At 37.0% G+C, this 25,381-nt stretch overlaps 1 protein-coding gene across 1 annotated transcript in view; it reads right to left on the reverse strand.

Moving 5' to 3' along the window:
• otx2b (orthodenticle homeobox 2b) overlaps positions 1 to 25,381 on the reverse strand; it is a 99,270-nt gene that overhangs the window by 27,308 nt on the left and 46,581 nt on the right. Inside the window, exon 4 of the mRNA XM_067455043.1 lies at positions 8,321 to 8,380. The gene's annotated coding sequence lies outside the window, so the exon portion shown is untranslated. The remainder of the gene's footprint in view (positions 1 to 8,320; positions 8,381 to 25,381) is intronic.

Raw genomic sequence — 25,381 nt, forward strand, 5'->3', positions numbered from 1 at the left:
CTGTACACTGGCAAAACAGCCCAAGACGTTTTTAACCGGAAAAGGAAGTAAAACGGCACGATATTCAATGGAATCACACAAAATGATTATTCAATGTTTTGCTTTCCCCACTTTCTTTAAAGGTCAGAAAAAAATTCATCTCGTGAGGTGGAGAAAAAGAGCACTTGATCACAGTTGACGTCATTTGCCTTGTCCCTTTTTCAATGACGTACGACTCGTATTTACTGGGGAATATCCGATTTGACCGCTTACATGGCAGAACCAAATGCACGTATCCGATTCATATCGGATTTATTACTACATATCAGTGAGGCCTGAATCCGATCTGAGGATATCGGAATTCATGCATTTTTTTTACTGCTTACACGTTCACATCTCATATCCGATCTGTGCCAGGAGAGGAAAAAAAAAATCGGAATTGGGTCACTTGAACCATGCAGTGTAAATGAGGCCTAAATCGCTTGCAAATGGTCCAGAACGCAGGGTCTAGTCCTAGAATCTCTTCAATGGTTACCGGTGCAGCATAGGATCCATTTTAAGGTTTTATTAATTGTGTATAAAGCGTTAAATGGTCTAGCTCCATCATACTTGTCTGAACTTCTCAGTTATCACATCAGTAATCCTCCCGCTCTCTCAGATCTTCTGACAAACTTTACCTGCATATACCTCGCTCTCGCTTGAAATTTAAAGGGGATCTGCCTTTTTTCTGTAGCCGGTCCTAGATTATGGAATAGCATACCTCAGGAAATTAGATCTGCACTTTCCTTTTCTGTTTTAAATCCGCCTGAAGACGTACCTGTATTCCTTGGCGTTTGAATGAAATGTATTTGTGTATGTTTTATTGTGTTTGAATGATTGATGCGCTTTTTGGATTTTTCTCTTTGTATATGTACAGCACTTTGGCATACTCTCAGTGTTTTTTAAATGTGCTATATAAATAAACGGGCCTTGACTTTGAAAGCGATACATCTGTCATACAGTGCTATTGTGGCTGCGGTGTCACGTGAGACACATCGCCATGGAAATAATATGACATGACCAAGTGAGTTTGTTTATCGATGAGTTTGTTTAATGACAAGAGTGAAATGTTTTTGATGGTTTAAAGCATATAATAGTGTGATAATTCACTAATATTTGGTACAGTATTAGTACTGTACCTGTTATTTAGTGTCTGTTAGATTATTGTAGTTGGGTTAGGTGGCTTAGGTTTTATTGTGAATTTATGTCAAATTGTTGTGTTTTGTATTTACTTATAATTAGATATGTAAGTATACTTTAAACTTTTGATATATTGTTCAATGTAAAGAATAACAAAAACAGCCATTCTTTAATATCATCCACAGACGTTTTGTGGCTCTAAAGTATCGGTTCAGGCAGCAGTACCGCTTTAAAATATTGGTTTGGCACCGGTATCATAAAAAACCTGAATGATACCCAACCCTATTCGCATCTGAATTGATTTCCTCCATGCTCTCTCACGAACCGCAAGTTAATATAATATTGTATAATGAATAACAATATAACGAATTGTGATTGGATTTTTTTAAATCTCCAACATACACTATGATGAGATTGGCCTAATCAAAGGTATCCATTCTCGCATGACAGAAGACTATTACTCACTTTTATGATCACCTAGCAAAAACCATTCAGGAAAGGAGAAATATGGGACAAAACACGATTTTTTCACAATAGGACACTAAAAATAGAGCTGAAATACAGGACGTCTGGTCACCGTAACATTAATAGCACTGTAATTACATGCTAATGACATAGCTATGATTTATTAATTGTACAGTAATAAACCGCAGGTCTTGTGGATAGAGCATAAACATCTCAACGTTCTAATCCCTCTAGGTTTGGCACAGAGAGGTGACAGCGCTCAGATACCAAAAGTTAAGCATGTGATGGTGCTAGTACGCGGGACTTCAGCACCATCCAATGCTCAACTTTTGGTATCCGAGCGCTGTCACTGATGATTAGTGCACGCACCCTGTTTTCTTAATCCGAGTGTCTTGTGTGCGGCAGGACTCTGTCAGGACCCTGTGAGGCAGGCAGACTTCTTTTCTGGAGGGTAATCATGTTTTGGTTACTGACGACTGAGGCTAATCTCTCCGCCAGCCTGTAACATGGAGCCCGAGTGGCCACTGATATGTGCCACGACTCGTGAATTAAGCTACTTAATAATCTTATTAGCGTACAGTGATCCTTTACTGCACCTTTCATGTGACTTTAGAAGTCCAAACAACTAGCTCTTCCTCTGTATTTCCCCCAGACCAGAGGATCATAGCTAGTCTAATTAGCAAACTCCTTCATCCACTGCCCTTACCCATAGTCCTCTTCTTCAGCTGCCCTACTCCCACAAGTCTTTGCAACTAGAAGCCTTCTCTAAAATGTCTTTGGTACATGTTAACCTCTAGTTTGACATTGCTATCTCTCCTTTTTCTCACTGCCAGTTTCCTTCTCTCCAATGCTTGTGTGAGCAAACTGGTGTCCTCTAATTGTTTATCCAAGTGTTGGGGGAGTAACGGACAAAAAGTAGCGATGCTACTAACACAGTGGCATGACAGTACCTCAGCTGTTTTCAAAATAGAGTAGTTTTTCCAGTAAAGAGCTACTTTTTCCAACACAGTGGGTGTAGCAGAATGAACAGTTTTAATCCCATGCTGCAGGGTTATAGTGGAGTAAACCAAGGCTGTATATATGAATGTTGGACTGCAACTAATGATTATTTTTGATTAAAACAATTTTTTTTAATTAATCGATTAATCTTTTTTTTTTGTTCACAAAACACACATAATCCATATCCTGCCTGATCCTGTCCTTCAAACAAAGTGTCAGCTTAGTGCTATGAAAACATACATACCCTTACAAAAATTATAATGTAAAAGAAATAAAACGGTTGTTGTAGTTATTCCATGCAAAATGGTTACCACAAATGAACCATGGTTTCGATTCAAATCCATAGTTTAATTATGGCCTTTGTGTGGTTATACAAAAGCTAATCTATACACCAAAACATTTTACTATAATAAGATGATGGTTAATTTTCGTAAGGGTATAATAGTGCTATACATTATGGACAAAAAAGTTACTAAGCAAAAGGATAGTTTAAATCCCTACATTAAAATGCGTTTCCATTCAGTGTTTTCATGCACCCTCATAATGGGAATTTGACAATATTGCGTTAAATCTTTACCTCATTAAACTTAATGCTTCGATGTTTATAATCGTAGTAACCATATTCGCATTAAACTATGTGGCGTTTGCTGATTTTAAACGCAATAAACAGGAAAGCAAACACCTTGATCACATTATTACTGCTCTGACCAAAGTGTGCACATGCTCGGTTCTACACCAATAAACTTGAATGAATGAACTCTATGACATTATTCTGAATTATTCTCTTCTCAATATATTATATTGAAACAGATTAAAATAAATAAATACATTTTTTTGATTTTCAAAAAAAATCACGAAATAGATGCTGATGGTTGTTCTTTTTACTCAAATATTAATGAAAGTCCATTGCACTTAAAAGAAAACGTTAGTTGCAAGGACTTGACAGTTTAAGGAGAGTAAATTTGGACATTTTTGTCTTTGGTAAAGATGGTCCAGACTTTCCCAGGCTGTGCTTTTTCACACTTCATTGCTCATAGAGTAGTGTGTAAAAGTGCAGAATGCTTGCAAGTGTGTGTGTGTGTGTGCGTGGACAGGTTCATTTGCTCGGTGAAGAGTCATGCTTAGGGTAGATGAAAGACTTCATGTCTTCACTTTAGCAGGTCAAGTTGAGCAGCACTCATCCGTGAAGAGACCCTCTTTCTCTTGAACTAAATTGCCCTTTAAGTTACATTCTCACACTCCTATCTCTATCTGTTTTTCTCTCTGTTGCTTTTTTCAGACTGTGAGCTCTAGGTTTACCATATATATCAAAGTGATTAGGGTTTATCAGTAACACAACAAACATTTATTGATCTAGAACATTTAAACAATGATTACTGAATTTGGCAATACTGAATAATAATACAAATCTAATGTTTAAAATCTGTCTATTAGTTTACTGGCATTATAAGTGTTTTAATCTAACCACAATTATAATCTTCTTTGGTTATCAAATGCTGTTGATAGAACTTGCATTGAACTCAGAACATTCCATTTAGGTCACAATAACACACGTTCACCTTTTGCAGAGAGTATGTTTGTTGGACGGTATGTTATTGCGCTACAGTACAATCACAAAAGACACTTTTCCACCATCAGGCCGAATGGAAACCAGTCCGTTACCGTTCCAGGCCAGTTGGCATGACTGCGGTTTCTTTTTCCACTGTGGTGCTACGAAATCAGGATTAGAATACGTTCACCTCAGTGATGCAACAGTTGCCGATGGCGTGGTATTGTAGGGTAAATACTAGAGTAAACATGTTATGGAGGATGATGACATCATATAAATGCTAAAAGTTCAGGCTAGCTACAAAGGACATTTATTGACATAATATTATCTGAGTAATATTGACATATTACATTTAGCTTACACTACCATTCAAACGTCCACTTCCATTCAATACTTTTATGCCAGGACACATTATTTCTATGGTCCAATTTATACATTCTAGTAGTTAACTTTGCCATTACATGTCAGCTAGCAGTCATTAAAGTATTAGTAGACTGACAGCTTAATATCTGCTAACATTTTATTTTGATGCTCCCCAACAGACATTTTACTTACTATAACTTTGCAACTTATTCTACTAACCCGAACCCGAACCCTAACCTAAGAGTCTACAAATATCCTAAAGAGAGTTAGGTGACAAGTAGTTGCAAAAATATTTCACAATATTACTATGTAAACTCTAATGTTAATAAATAAATGCAGTCTTGATGAAAATAAGAGACTTCTTTCACAAACATTTACACCTAGCTGACAAAAAAATAAGTGTACAAAAATACTATACTATACAAGAAAACCAATGAAATATCACTAAAGGCATGAGTTAACTGTGCTGAGAAATCCAGTTGATGACAACAGTATGTAAATAAACCATCCTGAACCATCCAAATTGAAACTGGAATCACATTTATCTTTTAGGCCCTGTTCACACCTGGTATTAGGACTGAATCGAATCGATCGAATCGCAAGTGGACGACACTAAATACAGGTGTGAATGGAGTCTAAAATGCTTTGAGCCTGTCCACTTTCGACCATTTCCAGAGGTCGAAAACACCTTAAACGGATTGCTTTCGAAGTGTAAACGCTCATGTGATCAAAAGCCACTGAGACCGCCTACTCTCCACTGACCTAATGTGTAAACATTATGGGAAGCACGCTAGACAGACGGGATTTAAACTTTGTCAATTGAAGACCCAAGTTTGGTTTAAAGACTAAAAACGTACCAAGCACATTGTTTTCTCACCATTTCTGATTTCTAGCACTCTTTCGGCTCTAAGAGCAGAAACGAAAGCTGATGTTCTCCGTTTATTTTTCCGCCATCTCCGTGTGCATTCATATGTAAATTGCATGAGCTTATTTTCTCCATTAGATCAGAAGATCTGAAAAAGCCCAATCATTTACCTGTCCACAGACCCTCCCCTTGAAGAAACCAGGACAGAAGTGGTTGAAAGTGGACAAAAGAGTTGGATTTAAACACCAGGTGGAAACAGGAATGTGTCTCACTCGTCTATTTAATACCAGGGCCTAAATATTGATAAATATAGCATAATACAATTACAAGAGTTATCAAAGCACATAAAAAAGAAAAACACAAACTATACCTCAGGAAGACCTTAAGACCTTACTATGAACAAGCCTTGTAGACCCTTCACCTTGAAGCTCAGCTACCTGTGTTAAACAAGTCGCTCTCAGTCAAACACAATTTCCCCCATGAAAATGTCTCTAAATTCGTTTCGCAGAGTAAACAGCATGGAACTAGGAGACTTCAGAAAGGGCAACATCAGGCTGTTGTTTGTTCCGGAAAACAAAAGGGCCTTTTGCCGCTATCAAACTGCCATTAGATACGGAGAATTGAGCGCATGGCTCTCTCAGTGCTCCAAACGCTGGGGTGATAACACTCAGCAAAGGCAGGCCAGCCTGCTAATTGCACACCGAATATTTATAGACCAGACAATTAGCTACTGCCTTTTATATGCAAACAAACAGCAGCGGCAAGGCAACAGAGCGAAGGAGGGATGGACGAGAGGAAGTAATTAAGATGCTGAAAACAGGACACGGACATGCTGTCTGTTGTACAGTGATTTGTGGCAAACAAACACAATAATTAGCCTGTCATTGTGGGATAATGAAATTGCTGGTGTCTTTCGCTCTCTGCCAAGTGCCATTCGGCACAAGGACGTTTTACTCTGAGTCCTCCGCCATATGGCGAGGAGAGGGAGTGTGTGGTTTTGTCTCTGAGAGTTCAAAGGTGACAATGTGTGGCGTGGCTCTCAGGAGAGGTGAGGCGACTGCTCGGATGAGGTGATTTTTCATGCCACCGCAGGAACTGAAATAGTTTTACGTGTTGGCGTGCACACTGACTGAATTGTCCTCTGACAAATACAGTCACATGCCTCTACTCCTACTTTGTTTAACCGCACTAGGAAACAAGCACTTGGTATTAAATTCTGTATGACACATTCATAGTTACTTTTTTTTTTTTTTGCCTGAGGAAATTTATCATGAACCTTTATTAAATGTAGACAGATGGTTTTTGCCAGAATACAGCAGCCAAGGAAACAAGCCAATGGTCTAAAAACAGATTCTAGATTAAGGCGATCTTTAAAAAATAAAAAAAGCGTCCTGAGAGCATTGTTTAAAATGATTGTTAATTAATGTTGGTATACCTTTTTAGTATTTGCTAAACATTTATCTAAAACTAAAAAGGTATTGAATTGCTTTTATTCCATTTCAGAGGAAAAAGACATTTATCAAGGCAGAAATGCTTCTTTACACTACAACAATGTACATATACATCAATACAAAGACAGCATTACAACCCATCATGTCTGCCAATGGTCATGGAAATTAAATGGCTTATATATGTACATTTAACTGAATTGCTAAATTATTATTTTGCATCAATCTGATCAAAATACAGGAATATTGCAAAATATTCCAATTTAATATAACTGTTTTCTATTTTAGTCATTTATTCTTGTCATGCAAAGGTGAATTTTCAGCATTTTCAGAAATCTTTCTAATATGCTGATTTGCTGCTCAAGAAACTTTTTTTTTTATTATTTTTAATGTTGAAAACAGTGCTGCTTAATACTATTGTGGAATTCTCAGGATTTTTTGGTGAATAGAAAATTCAAAAGTACAGCATTTACAGATTTTTGTCAGATTTCTTTTGACAATCTTTGATCAATTAAATGCATGCAATAGAGTTTGTAGGCATGATTCAAGGTGGAAAAACACTTTTTACATTGTGAAATCGCTGTAATGCACAGACTTAAGGGACTTTTATAAAAGGCTGACAACAGCAATATTACAAAATACACCAATGTTTAAACATTTTATATTTATATAAATTAACATTTAACAGAAATTTTATAAATTTTATAAATTAACATTTATAAAAGTTCTTCCAACAATTAATTTAGTTTATTTGCCTAATAGTAGATGATATTTTGAATTCAACTGATGTGCACACAGGTTCATGTACTGGCTATTTAATAACTTCTTTAAGTTTTACAACTTCAAACTAGAGCCTGAATTATCGGTTTTATAATGCAATTCGTATTCATAATTATGCTGTGCCTCCATAACGTGCATGTGGGGAATATTTCGTCAGACCCTGTAACTGCTCATTCAGACTCATTGAGTTTTTCTGACATCTCATTTTCTAGCATTGCATATCAGCTTTGCAGAATTCCTTTCATATTCACTGCATTGTGCTAAAAGACAGAGGCTCACTGCATTGCAATATGAAGAGGAATGAAACGAGGGACGTGTCACTGTTCGGGGAAGAATGAAATGTTCTCTTATCAGCATGTATTTGGGTGTGTGTAAGTGCTTCCTTATCAGCCAGTATGTACTGCATGAAGGTGTGTGAGACTGGGGCCACGGGTTCAGCAAACCTCCGGTTCTACTGGGCAGGATCGTTCTGAGAGAGCTGATTTGATATTTGGCTCTGATAGGGCCCATAAGAGTGCCTTTGTTCCGCACTATTGTTGCGGGGCTTAAGCTCAAACCCTCTTCATCTTCCTGACTGGCTGGGTTAATAACACTGATAAAGCATCACTTTGATAGAATCATCTCTTTTTTCCGGCACATTCACTCGCCTGTCTGTCTCTCTGTGTATCTGTCACCAATACTGTCATCTCTTACCTTATTCATCCTCTCGCCTCGTCCTCTGTTTTCCTCTCAGTCTTTCTCCACAGCTAATACCTGTCAGTCAAGAGAGAAGAAACTAATGAGGGTGTTTATGTGGTGGTTATTTAGAGGATGCTTTTTTCCAACAGCAGCTGCATCAAACCAGGTTTCATGTGTGATTGTACTTGTTTGTGAAACAGACTCTAGGCAAATAACTGCTTTATAATGCTCTTGGGAGATGATAGTGCCATTTGCAAAGGGGACAGCTGAATATCATGGAAAATACTTAAAATTTGGGTTACACTCTATTTTGATAGTCTACTTTTGACATTCTACCAACTATAATGTCTATACCAATTACATGTCAACTAACTCTCATTAGAATATTAGTAGACTGTTAGGTTAGTGTTAGTATGATAAGTTGACATGTAGAGTTGTAGACTACTTGAAAAGTTGTTGTCTGTTGAGGGAGCATCAAAATAAAGTGTTAGCAGATATTAAGCAGACAGTCTACCAATACTCTAATGACTGCTATCTGACATGTAGTGGCAAAGTTATTTATAACCAGTAGAATGTCTAAAGCCCGGGACACACCAAGCCAACGATCAGCAACGCTGGAATATTTTTGAGCGTCAGCCGACGTACACTCTAAATGCTGAGTTAAAAACAACCCAAGTTGGGTTGAAAATGGACAAACCCAGCAATTGGGTTGTTTTAACCCAGTTAATGGGGTTGTTTTAATCCAGTGGTTGGGTTAAATGTTTGTTTGGTAAATTTTCAGTTTTATTTAACTCAACTTTTGTTTTTTATTGCTTGCCTAAAATTAACCCAAAGTATGTTTTATTTATTCAAATAATAATAAACATTATTAAAGGTCCTGTTCTTCGCAATTCCATCTTTAAAACTTTAGTTGGTGTGTAATGTTGCTGTTAGAGCATAAATAATGTTCAAAGCTCAAAGTTCAATGCCAAGTGAGATATTTTATTTAACAGAAGTTCCCTTTCAAAGCCTACAGCGAACGGCCGGTTTGGACTACAGCAGGAAGTGCAGGGATGTAATGACGTCACTAGAACCATTTGTTGACTAACCCTCCGCCCACAAGAACACGCAAAAAAGGGGTCGTGGTCTTGTTGCTCTCCCACGTGGAGAAGAGCGCGCATTCAGCGCTTGCATCTTCCCGTTATGGTAAGAGGCGGGACCTTTCCAGGCAAAGTGCGCTAAGCTGCTGTCCAATCACAACACAGGAAGCGCTGGCCCAATCAGAACTCGTTACATGTTTCTGAAGGAGGGACTTCATAGAACAAGGAAATCATCAGGCCGTTTTTAGGACAGAGGAAACAGCGCTGTACAGATAAGTCAATTGTGTGAAAAATACTGTGTTTTTTCACACGCGAAACATGAACTCATGTTTATTGCACACTGTAAACATAATTAAAGCTTCGAAAACACGCGAAGAACGGGACCTTTAATAAGTTAAATTAATAATTATCAAAAATAAACATTTATTAAATTTCTTATTAATAAATGTTCACCTTTTGATACTTATTGTTGCCTCTAGTAATTATGTCTGATTTTTTAATTTCCGTCCTATTTTGGGTTCATTTTAAGCCAGCCATATAGTAATTTTTAAACAATAATTAGGTTAAAAAATAAAACTGCCCAGTGCGTTGGGCAAACATTTAACCAAACCACTGGGTTAAAACAACCCAATTACTAAGTTTGTCCATTTTCAACCCAACGTGGGTTGTTTTTAACCCAGCATTTTTTAGAGTGTAGTTTTTTCAGTGTGTTCCGCACCGTTCTGCTCTAGTTGGACAGCGTCAAATATATCTGCAGAGACAGACTGTTGTCTCATTTACACACAGGAAGTGGGACAGTCAGCACACAGGAAGTGCAGTTTTTCCCCAGACACTACCTAAAAGTGGACTATTAAAAATAATGGGTTACCAAAATTTGTTTTAAATAAAAAATTAACATTTAAACATTCTGCGTCTGTCCGCCTGTTTGTTCCCTTGATGAATCATCCTGTTCACCTGTTGCTCAGTTAATTAGCTCTTTTGTTCTGTATTTGAGCCCTGTTTTCCTCCAGTTATTTGTTCGGTACCCATGACACTTCCAGTGAAAACGACTTCTCTGTGGTGACGTACACAGGACTTCTTCGATCATTTAGTCCACTTAAACTCTGCCCCTGCAAGCTTGTGTTCATCTGCCTCCATTTGTGAGTGCAATGCCCACATTTCACGATCCAATCAAAAACCAATAAAACCAAGCCCTGCATTTTTTCTTTTTCAACAAAGTTGAATGTGTCACAATACAGTAACTAATTCCATTTCATCACATCTTTAAAGTCTATTACACCTTTTACACCAAAATGATTCTCGTACCAGATCAGGTGCTCAACTGGGGTCAATTGCTGAATCACTTTCAGAACTAGTCCATGTTTCCACTGACTTGACAATTGCTGAACAATGACACTAACTATGTTACTACATAACATGCACAAACAAACTTACTTTTGAGAAAATGTTTTATTCATATAAAGTTATTTAATTCAGAATCGTTATACCTTCAGGAGTTGCTTTTGGTTCAGTGGTCGTAAGTTAAATAAAAACAACCCAGACACAGAGACACATTTAAGAGTGTGGCACAAAGAGCATTCAGTTTCATCTCAGGCCCTGTTTACACCTGGTATTAAGATGCGTTTTGGTTGATTGGATCACAAGTAGACGAGGGAGACACATTCCTGTTTAGACCTGGTGTTTTATTCTCTCTTTTGTCCACTTTTAACTATGAATGGTGTAGAATGGTGAGAGAACATTGTGTTTTGTATGTTTTTCATCTTTATACTAAACCTGGGACTTCAGCCGATAAAATTTAAATCCTGTCTGGCTAGCGCGCTTCCCATAACACAATCGGTCATTAGGCGGAGAGTAGACGGTCTTTTGTGGCTTTTCGAATGCGTTTTCGACTACCTCCGGAAGTGGTCAAAAATGCAGGCTTCACCGAGTCAAATTTAAGACTTTTTAAGACCATTATGAATTAAATTTAAGACCTATATCACGCAATAAAAAAACCATGCAAAGGAAATGCAGAATCACTAAATTACTTATATTATTTAATTTAATTAAATTAAACAACATATTAGTAAACGTATTATTCATAGCTCTACTATTTGTAATGTTTTTGAAAGAAGTTTCTTCTGCTCAACTAGCCTGCATTTATTTGATCAAAAATACAGAAATAATTTTAATATTGTGATATATTATTTACAATTTAAAATATTAAGGTTTTCAATGTATTATACTTTAAATTATCATTTATTTCTGTGATGTAAAGCTGAATTTTCAGTATTGCAAATAGTAATGTGCCCAAACTGTTGGCCTGCACAGTATATATACACACACACACATTAAATTTATTCATTTTTTACCAAAATAATTTTTATTTTTATTTTGTGGTGGTCACGTCCATAAACTTGCAAACATTTTCATTTTTTCATAATTAGGATGCCACAATAACCATATTATTATGTTAGATGCACAATAGTCACAAATGGCAATAAAACAAACAAAATGCATGAATCTTGTTTGGTAGGGCTATTACAAAAAAGAAAGAAAAAAAAGGCTGGTCCAGTGGTTCGCTATATTATCTTTAATAATACGATCGCTTGGGGTGGGAAATACGACCAACATCTTAAAAGTAAACCACAGCAATAAGTGAAAAGTTTTCATGTAATTACGTAATCAAGTAAACGGTCAGTAATAAAATATATACTTAAACAAATGACAATAGGACGAATAAATACAACAAAGATGCATATCTACAAACAGTGCTTTAAGTGTAAGTGCCGTTTTCCCCGTTTGTGTTGTTATTAAGCTATATTAGTTTGCTTTTACTTTGAGAACTTACTAATGCCAGTACTTACTGACACGTCCCAAACTTTTTTACTTTAGTCAGGATATGGATATATGCATAATGTGTGTAGGCTATTTGATCACTCAAGAGTAGGCTAATGAACCTAGAAATAACACATTCACTCGCGTGAGTGCTGACAGGCAGCAAACACGCAGTCTGACATCGGAGTTCTGCCTTTACATCACTGTTATTAACTCTTTTTAGTGCATTCGGGTATATTATTTGGCCATTGTGCAAGATGTTGAGAAAGATTTGCCTTCGCGTTCACGTTTGCGGAACTGGAAGAACCGTCAGATGAAGAATAAAATCTGTTTTATGCGTCTGTGAGGTACAATCAGAAACAGGCTCATCCCAATAACATGAAAGCTGATTGGCTGCAATATAAGATGCATGCTTGTCTAATTCGAAGTTGTAATAGATTGAACAATAGTTGGACTAGCGAAAGAAAGAACTACAAACACCACGGAACAAACACACACACACACACGCACGCACACAAGTGCTGCGACAGGCGATAGCGTTTCAATGAGGTAGCGTTACATGGACGTAGGAAAATTAAGACCTGTTTAACATTATTTAAGACCTAGAACGCAATACTTCCACGAATTTAAGACTTTTTAAGACTGCGCGGGGACCCTGTGTACTTATTGCAGTATTTCTTAAATTAAAGTCCGGTGAGTCTTCAATATGGCTCATAAAATATCAGATAAATTTACCTTTTTATGACATGACTAGGTCTGTTTTAATAAAATGTCATGTGGCACGACTCCTTGAAAACCTAATGAGATTTATGAATTAATAATTCATGATATTAGTACAAAATAATTTGATTTCAGATGGTATGTTGTACAACTAAATTAGTTTCAAAAATGTTTTTTTGTTGTTGCAATTTTTAAACTGTACTTCATGAGAAAAAAAAAACATCTCGTCTGCCATAACAGAACTGGTCAATCTGATCTGACATTGGGAACGCTTCCAGATTGGGCTCTGGCACTATCAGTGGCACCCTCTTAATGGAAAAGGGTGTGTGAGTTGGCTGTGCATTGGCTGAAGAGTAATGATGGATGAATAAAGTTCACTCAGACCGCTTAAAATCATCAAAATTTCAATAAAATAACTGTGTACTTCATTCAAACGCTGTTTGCATGATACAACAGTATGTCTATGATCTATGATCACAGTGACACACTAATGTACACACACACACACACGGTTAACCTCACGGCTATGGTCGTCCATTCATTTGATTTCATATCCTCTCTCTGTGTCACTCTTTCTCTCACCCGCTCCCTTTCCCCCTTTACTAATCTCTGCAGGTATTTCTCTCCTCTGCATTATTAGAATGCAGCCAATGCTCTCTATTGATGCATGTCAGAGCTCATTCTTTCATCTCCAACATTTAATTTACCATCCTGTTGTGTGGCTAATCCCGTGTCGTGCCATTTCCTCCACTCCTCAGATTGCTCTCTCAAAGCCCCTTCTTTTGGCCAGATAAAGGGGAAGGTAATCGCCATTGTCAGCCACAGATACACCACCATGGCCCTCCCCTCGCTGGTCCCCCCCACTCGGGCCCAAATGAAAGGGGCTGCGCTGGCCTTCCGCCTCACTAATCACTGGCCTGCCTCTCGGTAAGAGTGGAACCAGCGGCTAGTGCACTTTCATCGTAAGAGTGAGTAAGGAAGAAAGGGAAATCGAAGGGGGGGGAGAGAGAGAGAGAGAGAGAGAGAGAGAGAGAGAGAGAGAGAGAGAGAGAGCTGCCTTTACAAAAAAAAAAAATACTGTGTACCAGGGTCTAAAATTAACCTTTCTTATATATATATATATACATACACACACACACACACACACACAGACACCTAAAAGATTATTAAGAACCCCTTCTCAATTTCTCATTAATGCAATTATCTAATCAAACGATCACATGGCAGATGCTTCAATGCATTTAGGGGTGTGGTCCTGGTCAAGACAATCCCCTCAACTCCAAACTGAATGTCAGAAAGGGAAAGAAAGGTGATATAAGCAATTTTGAGGCATTGTTGTTGGTGCCAGACGGGCCGGTCTGAGTATTTCACAATCTGCTCAGTTACTGGGATTTTCACGCAGAACCATTTCTAGGGTTTACAAAGAATGGTGTGAAAAGGGAAGAGCATCCAGTATGCGGCAGTGCTGTGGGTAAAAATGCCTTGTTGATGCTTGAGGTCAGAGGAGAATGAGCCGAATGATTCAAGCTGATAGAAGAGCAACTTTGACTGAAATAACGATTCATTACAACCGAGTTATGCAGCAAAGCATTTGTGAAGCCACAACACGCACAACCTTAAAGCAGATTGGACAGCTGAAGACTGGAAAAATGTTGCCTGGTCTGATGAGTCTCAATTTGGCATAAACAGAATGAGAACATGGATCCATAATGCCCTGTTACCACTGTGCAGGCTGGTGGAGGTGGTGTAATGGTGTGGGGATGTTTTCTTGGCACACTTTAGGCCCCTTAGTGCCAATTGGGCATCGTTTAAATGCCACTGCCTATACTGATCATTGTTTCTGACCATGTCCATCCTTTTATGACCACCATGTACCCATCCTCTGATGGCTACTTCCAGTAATAATGCACCATGTCACAAAGCTCGAATCATTTCAAATTGGTTTCTTGAACATGACAATGAGTTCACTGTACTAAAATGGCCCCCACAGTCACCAGATCTCAACCCAATAGAGCATCTTTGGGATGTGGTGGAACGGGAGCTTCGTGCCCTGGATGTGCATCCCACAAATCTTCATCAACTGCAAGATGCTTTCCTATCAATATGGGCCAACATTTCTAAAGAATGCTTTCAGCACCTTGTTGAATCAATGCCACGGAGAATTAAGGCAGTTCTGAAGGCGAAAGGGGGTCAAACACAATATTAGTATGGTGTTCCTTATAATCCTGTAGGAATTAAAAACCAATAGACAGAACACAACGAGCACAGCGCTAAAAAGGGATGGGGCTACATAAGGTCCTATATTGCAAAATACATTTTGGGGACTGTATACAGTATATCATATACTGTCATGTACTGTATATGATAATCATATATTGTATATGATTTGTATATATATTATATATATATGCAAATCATATACAGTCCCCAAAATGTATTTGTCACTTTTAAAAATGCTGGATTTTGCAATATAGGACCTTATGTAGCCCCGTCCCTTTTTAGCGCTGTGCTCGTTGTGTTCTGTCTATTGGTTTTTATTTCCACAGTATGAAGATAAGATATTACGGATTTATGAATGAGCAGCTTGTTTAAAATTTTTCCTGGTCTGCTGAAATTTTTGACATCCTCTTCAAACATTACATTGCTCATGATACCTTTCGTTAACTCTACAATAAGTAAATCCACTTCACCAGCTAATAACTCTTCGACAGCGATGCCATAGAAATATACAGAACTACCACAAAAACGGAAGTTCAAAGACACAATTCTAAATATGGCTGTGCGCTTCTTTCTACAACTATAAGGAAATTAAGTAAATAAAGATAAAAAAATAATGCACTTATGCAGACAAGGAAAACATTTCACAATTTTTTTTTTTTTGATAGGATACTGTTAATTCTTTTATTTGAACTGCATACTTTAAAGTATATGGATGCGCTTTAATTGAAACATGCTCATATTTAATGTGGTTAATATAGTTAATATAAAACATCATACATATAAAAATCCCATTGATAATTGCTGGTTGAATGTAATTGCTCAGAAAAGTCAGCAGCCTGGCATAATTTGTTTGCAGATGCTATTTTTTCATATTTTGTAATCTAATGCATTTTTCGATTACATTCATGCGGTTTTAAATGTCCAATAGTGTCCAGTGTATCCAATGAATGTGCTTCCTAATTACAAAATGTTTATACCATGTCATTTTTGTGATACTTAAGGTAGTTAAAAGAATACAGTGGTAAATGTCAAATTAATAACATTTTTGTAAGTAGCTTATTATTATGATAATAAATATCATTAGTTAAAATAAATACCAATAGCCCGGTTTCACAGACAGGGCTTAGATTAAATTCAATTAGGACATTTCAGTAACATTTATAAACATGCCTCAGAAAAAACAATTGTCAGTACAAGTTGCTTTCAGTTAAAACATGCATTTTAGTCTAGGACTAAGTTTAAACCTCGTCTGTGAAACCAGGGGAATAACTATTAGCATGAAGTAAGCTGATTAAGTTTAATTTCTTCTCATTTACACTGAACAGCATTTATTGCATTTCAGGTTGTACTTTATTTTACAGTATGTGCAATTTAAATTGACTTGCACCACAAATGAGTAGTGCAAGGTAACTCAATGGGTTAAGTTAAGGTTTAGGGATAGTCGAGGGTAATTATCTAGTTAGTGTCATCATTATTACTATAAATACATTATGTTTCATGCAAAACCTGATCTTATTTCACAATTGATCAATTTTGGAACTCCACCTTCACATTTATCTTTTTTGCTGCGATGACTTTTCCCTCAATAAATTCAATTGCCTTGAGCTGAAATGGACCCAAAAACATCTGTTAACCCGAGGACACGAGTGGAAGCGGAAGGGCACCCTAAATGCAGGGCTTTTCATTTGTGTCGGACACTAAAACCACCTCTTCCGACATGTCTCATTACAGTGTCTGCCTGAGAGTGGGAAATCCTCTTTGACTCGAGTTAAGGGGCTGCTTAATATACAAAGCAAATTAATGGACAACATAGGCTGATGCTGCAGTGGTACTCCGGGATGTTGGAGGGGGGTGATGGTGGTGGGGGAGATGATTGCCTGTGATGTGGCCCTAGCTTAAGGTTGTAATCCCTGGCCAACAGATTCTCTCTGTCTCTCTTCACCCGCACGGAGGCCCTCGGCCAAGGATCACTCCGAGCTTAATTAGAGAGAGAGAGAGAGGGAGCGAGAGACATCGAAAGGGAGGGAGGAAAGTGAGAGAGAAAACTGATGGAGGTGTAGCTAATTAAGATCATAGCTAAGGCTGAAATGCTCTAAATTGCAGCGCTGCAGGAGACGAGTCCCTGGGGAAAGGGATAGGATAGGAGGGAGGATCAAGCGAGACTGGGAATATTCTTTTCCCATATAGTCCGGGATATGGGCCTGGGTCAGGGATTAGGTGACTGGGAGTCAGCAGGTCGAGAGGATGGTATTACTTGATCATTTCGTTATCTTGCCATAATAAAGAGCTGTGGGTTGGATTACGTCAGTTTTCTTCATGTGTTTTTCATTGATATAGTTATTACTTGATATCACAAGGGTGTGTAATGGACAAGGTTAAAGCCTTGCAGGCGGCATGTGTAGATAGGAAAAATCACAAAAACGACACCAAATCAGAGGGAAAGGTGAGAGTCATCATCTCTTTGATGCACAGAAATGGACTTATGAGTTGCCAGTCCCTAAATATTATGTAAAAAATCCCTCAATAATTGCAATAATCTACTATTCAGGTGGACTAAGTGGAGAACTGGCCCCATCCCAAGGTTTTTTCTTTTCTTTTCTCTCCACTACTGTTATCTGATGGAGTCTGGGTTCCTTGCATTTGACTTGCTTATTTGGGTTTTAAAAGACTTGAAATATTCAGTAATATTATCAATTTTACAGCACTGACAACACGTTCTCACACACAACTAGTCACATATTGACACTTGGTCAGACTCAGAATGCCATTGCATCACTTTTTAAAGCACAGGGTAGCCTTTTAGCGTCATTTTGCGCTGATTTCAGTTGTTGCGTCAGATCAAGGAGCATTAAATTCTTTGCATTTGTAAAAGAAGACATGATTTCATAAATATTTATAGGCTACTTTTATATTTTAGAGCAATTAACCCACTCCTACCCTAAACCTACACACTTCTCAACAATATAAAACACGTAACGTTAACAGGCAAATAAAAGTACAGTCACAGGTATTTACTGCAAAAACTAACCAAAAACAGTATAAAAGTATTAACTCATGTTGCATTCTAAGTCTTCTGAAGTCATACAATGTCTTCATGTAAAGAACAGCGTTGATCTTAATGTTTTAATCATGGAGATGATGAAAACGCCACTCCGTGAATGCTCTGTGAACGGCAATTCAATTTTACAATCAAAGCTGACGTAATGACGCAATTGGCCACGAGACATACGAAAGCCAATGCAATTTCACTATTAAAGCTGATAACGTTTCTTCGGGTGGCAATTTTTTTTATGCGTGCATGATATTTGTTGGATGGAGATGCTTTTCAGGATTTTATTTACACAAATCAATCTTTTGGCCTCGGAACATTTCCGAGGAATATTTGTTCTGTTGAAACATTTGTACTTTTTGAATAAATTGTATCTGCCTGTTATATCCTGTGTTTTATATCATATAATACAAAAATGGGTAGGTTTAGGGATGGGTTTGGGTACCCTGCACGTTGAAAAATTACGCTAAAGGGTTACCATGTCTGTTAAAAAGGGTCCTGACCAAGTGTCAATATGTGATGAGTTAGGCGTCAGAATGTGTTTCACTCACGCTACCGCATGAGAAGAAAACGTGAACTTGAGCTGAAAAACGACACTGTTGCCATGTGTAAAGCTGCTTATGCAGAATTGAACTTGTTTCATAATGGATTAACTTTACACAGATATCGAACTGAACTGAATCAACACTGAATTAAGCTAAATAATGACTATTGTCCTTTTCAGAGCTCATATCTGAAGAAATCTGCATCATTGCATCCTTGTTATTACTGTGAAGCTGCTTTGAAACAATCTGTACTGTATAAATATAATAAAAAGGTGATTTGATGACTACCATAATTAATCAACTCAGACACGATTTTTTGGTTAATCTAGTGGTTAGCACACATTATCTAAGGCAGGGATGGATAACTTTGGTCCTGGATGTCCACTGTCCTGCAGAGTTTAGCTCCAACCATGATAAAAACTCACTGGCCAGTAGAGTTCTAATCTTGAAGACATTGATTAGCTTTTCAGGGTGTGTTTGATTAGGGTTAGAGCCAAATTCTGCAGGACAGTGGACCGCCAGGACCAAAGTTGTCCATCCCAGCCTTAGATAATGTAGCTTGGTCCTACCAGACTCTCGTACATTTCATTTGTACATAGAGTCTGGCACTCTCCATTGACAAGGGTTTATTTCCGCGAAGTCGGGTACTCTGTTGGGGTTTAAAACTATTAAATCTGCCCTGAGCCACTCTGGATCTGCCATAACCAATCGCTAAAGTTTAGTCGTGACGTATGTCATGCGTCCTTCGCCTGTTTCACCGATGGAAATCTGTCAAAATAAATGTGCACTTGTGCATGCCACCTCAGTGATAAAACCATAGGATAAAACCTAAAACTGGTGCAATCGGATTGTGATTTATTCACGCCACAGTGGAGGAGAGTTTTATGATCGGGACGCGCTGCTCACGTGGTCCGTAACATCATTGTATGCTGTAAATAAAATGTCATATGCTTATAATAATAAATGCTGCTATAAATAACAGACCAATTCAAATGTTTAAGTGCTTTTATTTTAATTCATTTGAGCGGTGATGAAATATATTGCTCTTGTAAATACTTGCCAGCATTTTAAAGAAATACAAGTCTAGAAATGCATCCAAATAACAGTAAAGCACAACCGTACAGTGCTCTGCAGTGGTCAAAAATGATTATAAACAGTGAATTTTCAAGTGATATATTCTTGAAAACTCAGAGATGTGGATTCGGACAGCTATTACATCACCACACGACCTTGCGTTTGTCAAAAGCAGTCGGTACCCGGCCGGGGATTTTTACATAGGTGGTGAGAGACGGATGGCAATAAAATAACTGACCAGTCCCTGTAACTTAAATGATGGCAATACCTTCCGACCCCACGAGAAACAGTTATCGTCCGAAAATAGCAATTCCTTCATCACTAACGGAGCGAGCTAGAAAATCAAACTTTTCCCCAATTCCCCCTGTTGGGGAGGAGGGCCACAACATCATGGCCACCAACAAACCCCAGCAAAGACTGTTATTGCTCCGGCTTTAACTTCTGGATATTCGGCAACGGTGCCACAATGCAATGAATGGTTTTGTTTGCATCTTTCTCCGCCGCCATTACTGAACTACAACTCAAACTAGCGCTCGACATCAACGCCATCATTCTCAGACACTCCCTCTGTTCGCTGATTGGACCGGTAAAAATTTGTTCTGAGAAAACCTAAGAAAACACAGCAGTCCCAGACGTAGTACTGAAGGAAAATGAAAATTGAGCGGAAGTACGTAGGAGGGCAGAGCCAGGCTATAGATAATGTGTGCTAACCACTAGATTAACCAAAAATGTTTTGTCTGAGTTGACTGATTATGGTAGTCATTAAATCAACTTAAATTATATTTTGCTCATCACTGATCTAAGGCTAATGTACTCAATTACTCCAACACAGACAGTAATGTTTTCACATACCTAAAATGTTATGGTATTATCGTGGCTGTAATGAGCCTTAGTACTCAAAGAGGTTATAGAGTTACCTTCAAATGTCCGTAAACATGTTGACAGTTTAACTAACTTTTACTTGCTAAGCAAGATTTTCTCCAAACTGTTGCTCTGCCATGACAATACTTGACCTGACAAAGAAAAATGACCATTAAAGAAGACCGTTAACACTAATGCCTGCTACAGTGCCCCTTGTGGCAATGCCGAGGATGCAACATACTGGCTATTCGCTGTAACTTTTAAGAATAAGACAATGCATAAAATTGAATATCTAGAAGTAGTAAGCTTGAGTACTTGCATTCGTTAACTCGAATAGAGTATGTCTGTTTATGAGGGCGATTTAAGTTTAAGTTCAAGTTAAAGTCCATAATTCTACAATAATTCCCTGATGGGTCCTGAAGTCTCGTATGCTCACCAAGTCTGTATTCATCAGTAAAATTTAAGTTATTATTAAAATTTTAAATAACTTGTTATATTTTTGTAGATTTTAAAATATAATTTATTCCTGTGATCAAAGCTGAATTTTCAGCATTTTTACTCCAGTCTTCATTGTCACATGATCCTTCATAAATCATTCTCATGCTGATTTGATTTATAATTTAAAACAACAATCATTTGTAACATTATAGATGTCTTCACTGTCACATTTGATCAATTTATTGTCCTTGCTGAATAAAAGTATGAGTTTCTTTAAAAAAATTGTCTAAATTACAGCGAAACGCTCACTGTAAAAAAGATTTGTTGGTTTAACTTACAGCTGCAGATCGTAAGTTTAATCTCTGTCACCATCTCTGTTTGAACCCTGAAATTGCAGTTATTAGCAGAGTTTCTTTACGTTGGTTGTGTATCAGCACGGCTCCTCAATGCAGAAGAATCTAATGTTTTTAGGAGTATGTGTGGGTTGTCAACAAACCAGATGTCAACAATCATCATCACTTTGAACTTTGTGGATTACAAGCCGCCATCAAAATGACAAGTTTAATTACATTCCAGCTGCTGTAAGCAGAGGCCACAAATGATCCGCCACCTGCAGCATCCACACACTCGATATAGCCTACTAACCCGGATTCCTTATATTGACATGACGTAATGACCCAAAGACAAGTGGTGGAAGCTCGTATTTCCTGCATAAAGCTACCAGTACCACTCAAATTATAACACATTATTACAAGCTTACGCTGTCAATCGGGCTAAGGTAAGTACATCCCTCAGTACAAATGGTAAGTACAAATAAGTACATTTAAAAATTGATTTTGGATCATTTTTAACCAACAAAAAAATTACAAACTGCAGCTTTAAAGTAAACTGGTTGCTTTACAATTTTGAGCCAATTGAATTTTTTGTTTTTTTTAATACAATGGAAATGATCTTAGTTGGTTTGACAAAAGAAAAAATGTTGTGATAAATCATGAAGATATTTTTTTTTCACAGTGAAGTGTACAAGATAAATTCCACAGATGGTACTCAGTGGTTCCATGCAAAAATATCAATTTTGCCCATTACACGTTTACACATCATAACATTTTGTGGCATCCAGAAGCCCATTACACATTTTCAATGACACATTCACCAGGTAAAAAGTGATAATGTTAATAATAATATTCCCTATAATGCCATACAGTATAAGGTTTATGCAACTAAGCTGCTATTGAGTATGTGAGAGGTGAAAGAGCCCGGGGCTATGACAGCCCTGCGTGTGTGTGTGTGTGTGTGTGTGTGTGTGTGTGTGTGTGTGTGTGTGTGTGTGTGTGTGTGTGTGTGTGTGTGTGTGTGTGTGTGTGTGTGTGTGTGTGTGTGTGTGTGTGTGTGTGTGTGTGTGTGTGTTTCTCCGATGGGTTTTCCTCAGGCAGTGTTGATCCTGACTCCCCCGCTATGTCATTACTTAATTGGCTCTTTTGACTAGACACGTGTACAATTTTGATTGTTATATCCCCTCTGGAATTTTACACAGGCTTCTAAAACCCACAGTTTTACGCCTTTTAGGATGATACATTTAGATGCCATGTTTGGGGATAACTTTAAACAGATGTCAGCATTTCTTGGTTTAAAAAGGAAAAGAAAAATGGAGAAGTTAGAGATATGGCCTTGAAAAAAAGCATTGATTCTCTGACACAATGAGCTGTCGTGCTCATTCTGAGAAATTAGTTTGAATCGGACTTGTGTCAGTACTTGATCTTGTTCTCCATCCTATCATTCCTGCCAACACTAATAAAAAATTAAATAAGAATTAATGTGCAAATGCAATATCAAACACATAAAATAACACAAATAACAAATAAGGTTTACAAAACTTTACTAAAAGATTTAATTTGTTAACATTAGTTAATGTATTAACTAACATGAACAGTAAAAAAATATTTTTGATTTAACTTAAAAAATAAGTTACTTGGTTGGCTTAAAATTTTGAGTCAATGATTTTTTTTTTTTTTTTTACAGTAATACATTTATTATTTGTTCATCTTTGTTAACGTTAGTTAATAAAAATCCAGTTGTTCATTGTTTGTTCATGTTACTTCACCGTGCATTAACTAATATTAACAAACACAACTTTTGATTTTAATAATGTTGAAATAAACATTAAAAATTAATAAACGCAGTGCATCACCATGTAGTTCATCATCAACAATGTACGTAGTTAACTAATAAAACCTTATTGTAAAGTGTTTTAAGTTTTTTATACATTGTAACCAATTATAATTATAACAAGTCTATAAAATAATACAAAACTCTTTATAAAAAGGTAGAATATTAGATAACTGCATGTATTTAGAAACAGGACTGCATGCTGTGCTCTTATATGCTAAGCTACATTCGCGTCGCATAGTGACTAGAATATTAAACACTCTCTCAGTTAATAAAGAAGATATCTGTACTTTGAGGGTCAACGCTGTCTCATCTTTTGGGTAAAAATCATTTAGCCAGTTAAACATAGTTAGAATTTTTCTTCCCTGCTCAATTCCTCTCTCCTCAGAAACTTGACCTTTGCTTGTGGAGGATTTTTTATATCGGTGAACCCCTCCTCTGCCAGTTGATAAAAAGCGAAGTATCTGAATGTAGCAGGAGAGCTATTATAGTACAGCCCCCCGCTCCCTCCTCCCTCCCCCCAGCACCTCTCACCTTTAAATCTGTCTTTTCATATTCCTCTCAAAGCCCCTTGTCTGGGAGAAAAAGACACACTAAACAGGATCTCTGGGCAAACAAGTGACGAGGTGCAGAGAGGGCGAGAGTGGAGGGTGGGAGCTATAGCAGACATTGTTAAAGGATTCGTAGACCAAGAAGTAAAAAAGTGGAGTAATAACTGCTCTTTTTTGTGCTGTACATATATTGAGTGTTATTTTTTGGTGTTAGTGAAGAAAAACGATCCATCCTCAGAATCAAGAAATGAAACCAGCAAAAAAAAAAAAAAAAAAGCTGTTGGGGTGATCAATGGCTTACGAGTGAAACAAAAGAAAGCGTTTTTAAAATAAAGTCACCAAAAACCTATGGATTTCTTTGCATTAATAATATATATATATTTAAAAATGCCATTTATAGCCACATGAAGAAAGGCAGTAAATATAGGCTATTTTTTATTTGCCTTTTTTTATTGACTTTTTTTAGCTCAATAATTTTATCCACTTGTACATGCAATTCATCACATTAACCATGAACATGATCCACTTAATTTTGTGTCACTGGAAAATAGTGATCTATTACATTGTATTATGTTGATTATCAAAGTTTTTTTGTGTCTATTTGATAATTAGGGATTTGTGGAAACATTTATGATTTTTAGATTTGTGGATTTAAACTTAGCTATAGTTTTTATTTTGAAGTAAAACATTTTTTTTGATAATTGGGTTAACATGACTTGATATTCAAGAAAAAAAGGGCAATTAAATATGTAAATATGCATATGCCTGTCTACAAGTCATAGAGTCATTTTAACTTTCAGATAAATCTCTTTTACAGGGATTCTTCTTTGTCTGTCATTGATTATTCAATTATTCAACTAAATTGAAAATTCTTTAAATAGAATAGTTGATTTAGTACATTAATGACACTTAAAAATCTATATATAAATCTATATATATATAAATAATTATAAGAATTATATTAAGTGTCATTTAGTCATTCTGTACAGGGTAGTGGTAAACTAAATTTGAACAATTTTACATCTTTTGCTATAACATTTAATTTAGCAAATCTTTCCTGTTTTATTTATCTCCTATAAAAATACATGAGCTGATGCATCATCATCCTGCACATGGTAATTTTTTATCTAAATACGTTGCTATTTAAAAGTAAATGCACATTGTTGTTGTTAAGGGGGGCATCTTCCCCCATGATATGTCTAATAAAAATGTGAAAATCTATTTCTGAAATGTTTTGCCTAAAAAATTGTGTTTTACTATTTCATACTTAATACACATACCCTCACCAATTTCCAACGAGTAAATAACACATTTAAAATGAGTGTCATTCATAAACAAATGATAGAGAATTAAAAAAATTTTTTTTTAATAATTCAAATGACATTCATACATTTTTACTTATGCCTAATGCGTCCACATACTTTTTGGGTCCGATGTATATTTCATTGAATTGTTATTTTTCTCTGTAAGTCTTCTTTGGGTCTGAGGAACTCTGGAGAATAAATAAGGTGGTGCGCGGACATCCCAAAAACTTTAAAACAAGGGGAATCTAAGGC

Source organism: Pseudorasbora parva, chromosome 10 (assembly GCF_024679245.1).
Source record: "Pseudorasbora parva isolate DD20220531a chromosome 10, ASM2467924v1, whole genome shotgun sequence".
Taxonomy (NCBI): domain Eukaryota; kingdom Metazoa; phylum Chordata; class Actinopteri; order Cypriniformes; family Gobionidae; genus Pseudorasbora; species Pseudorasbora parva.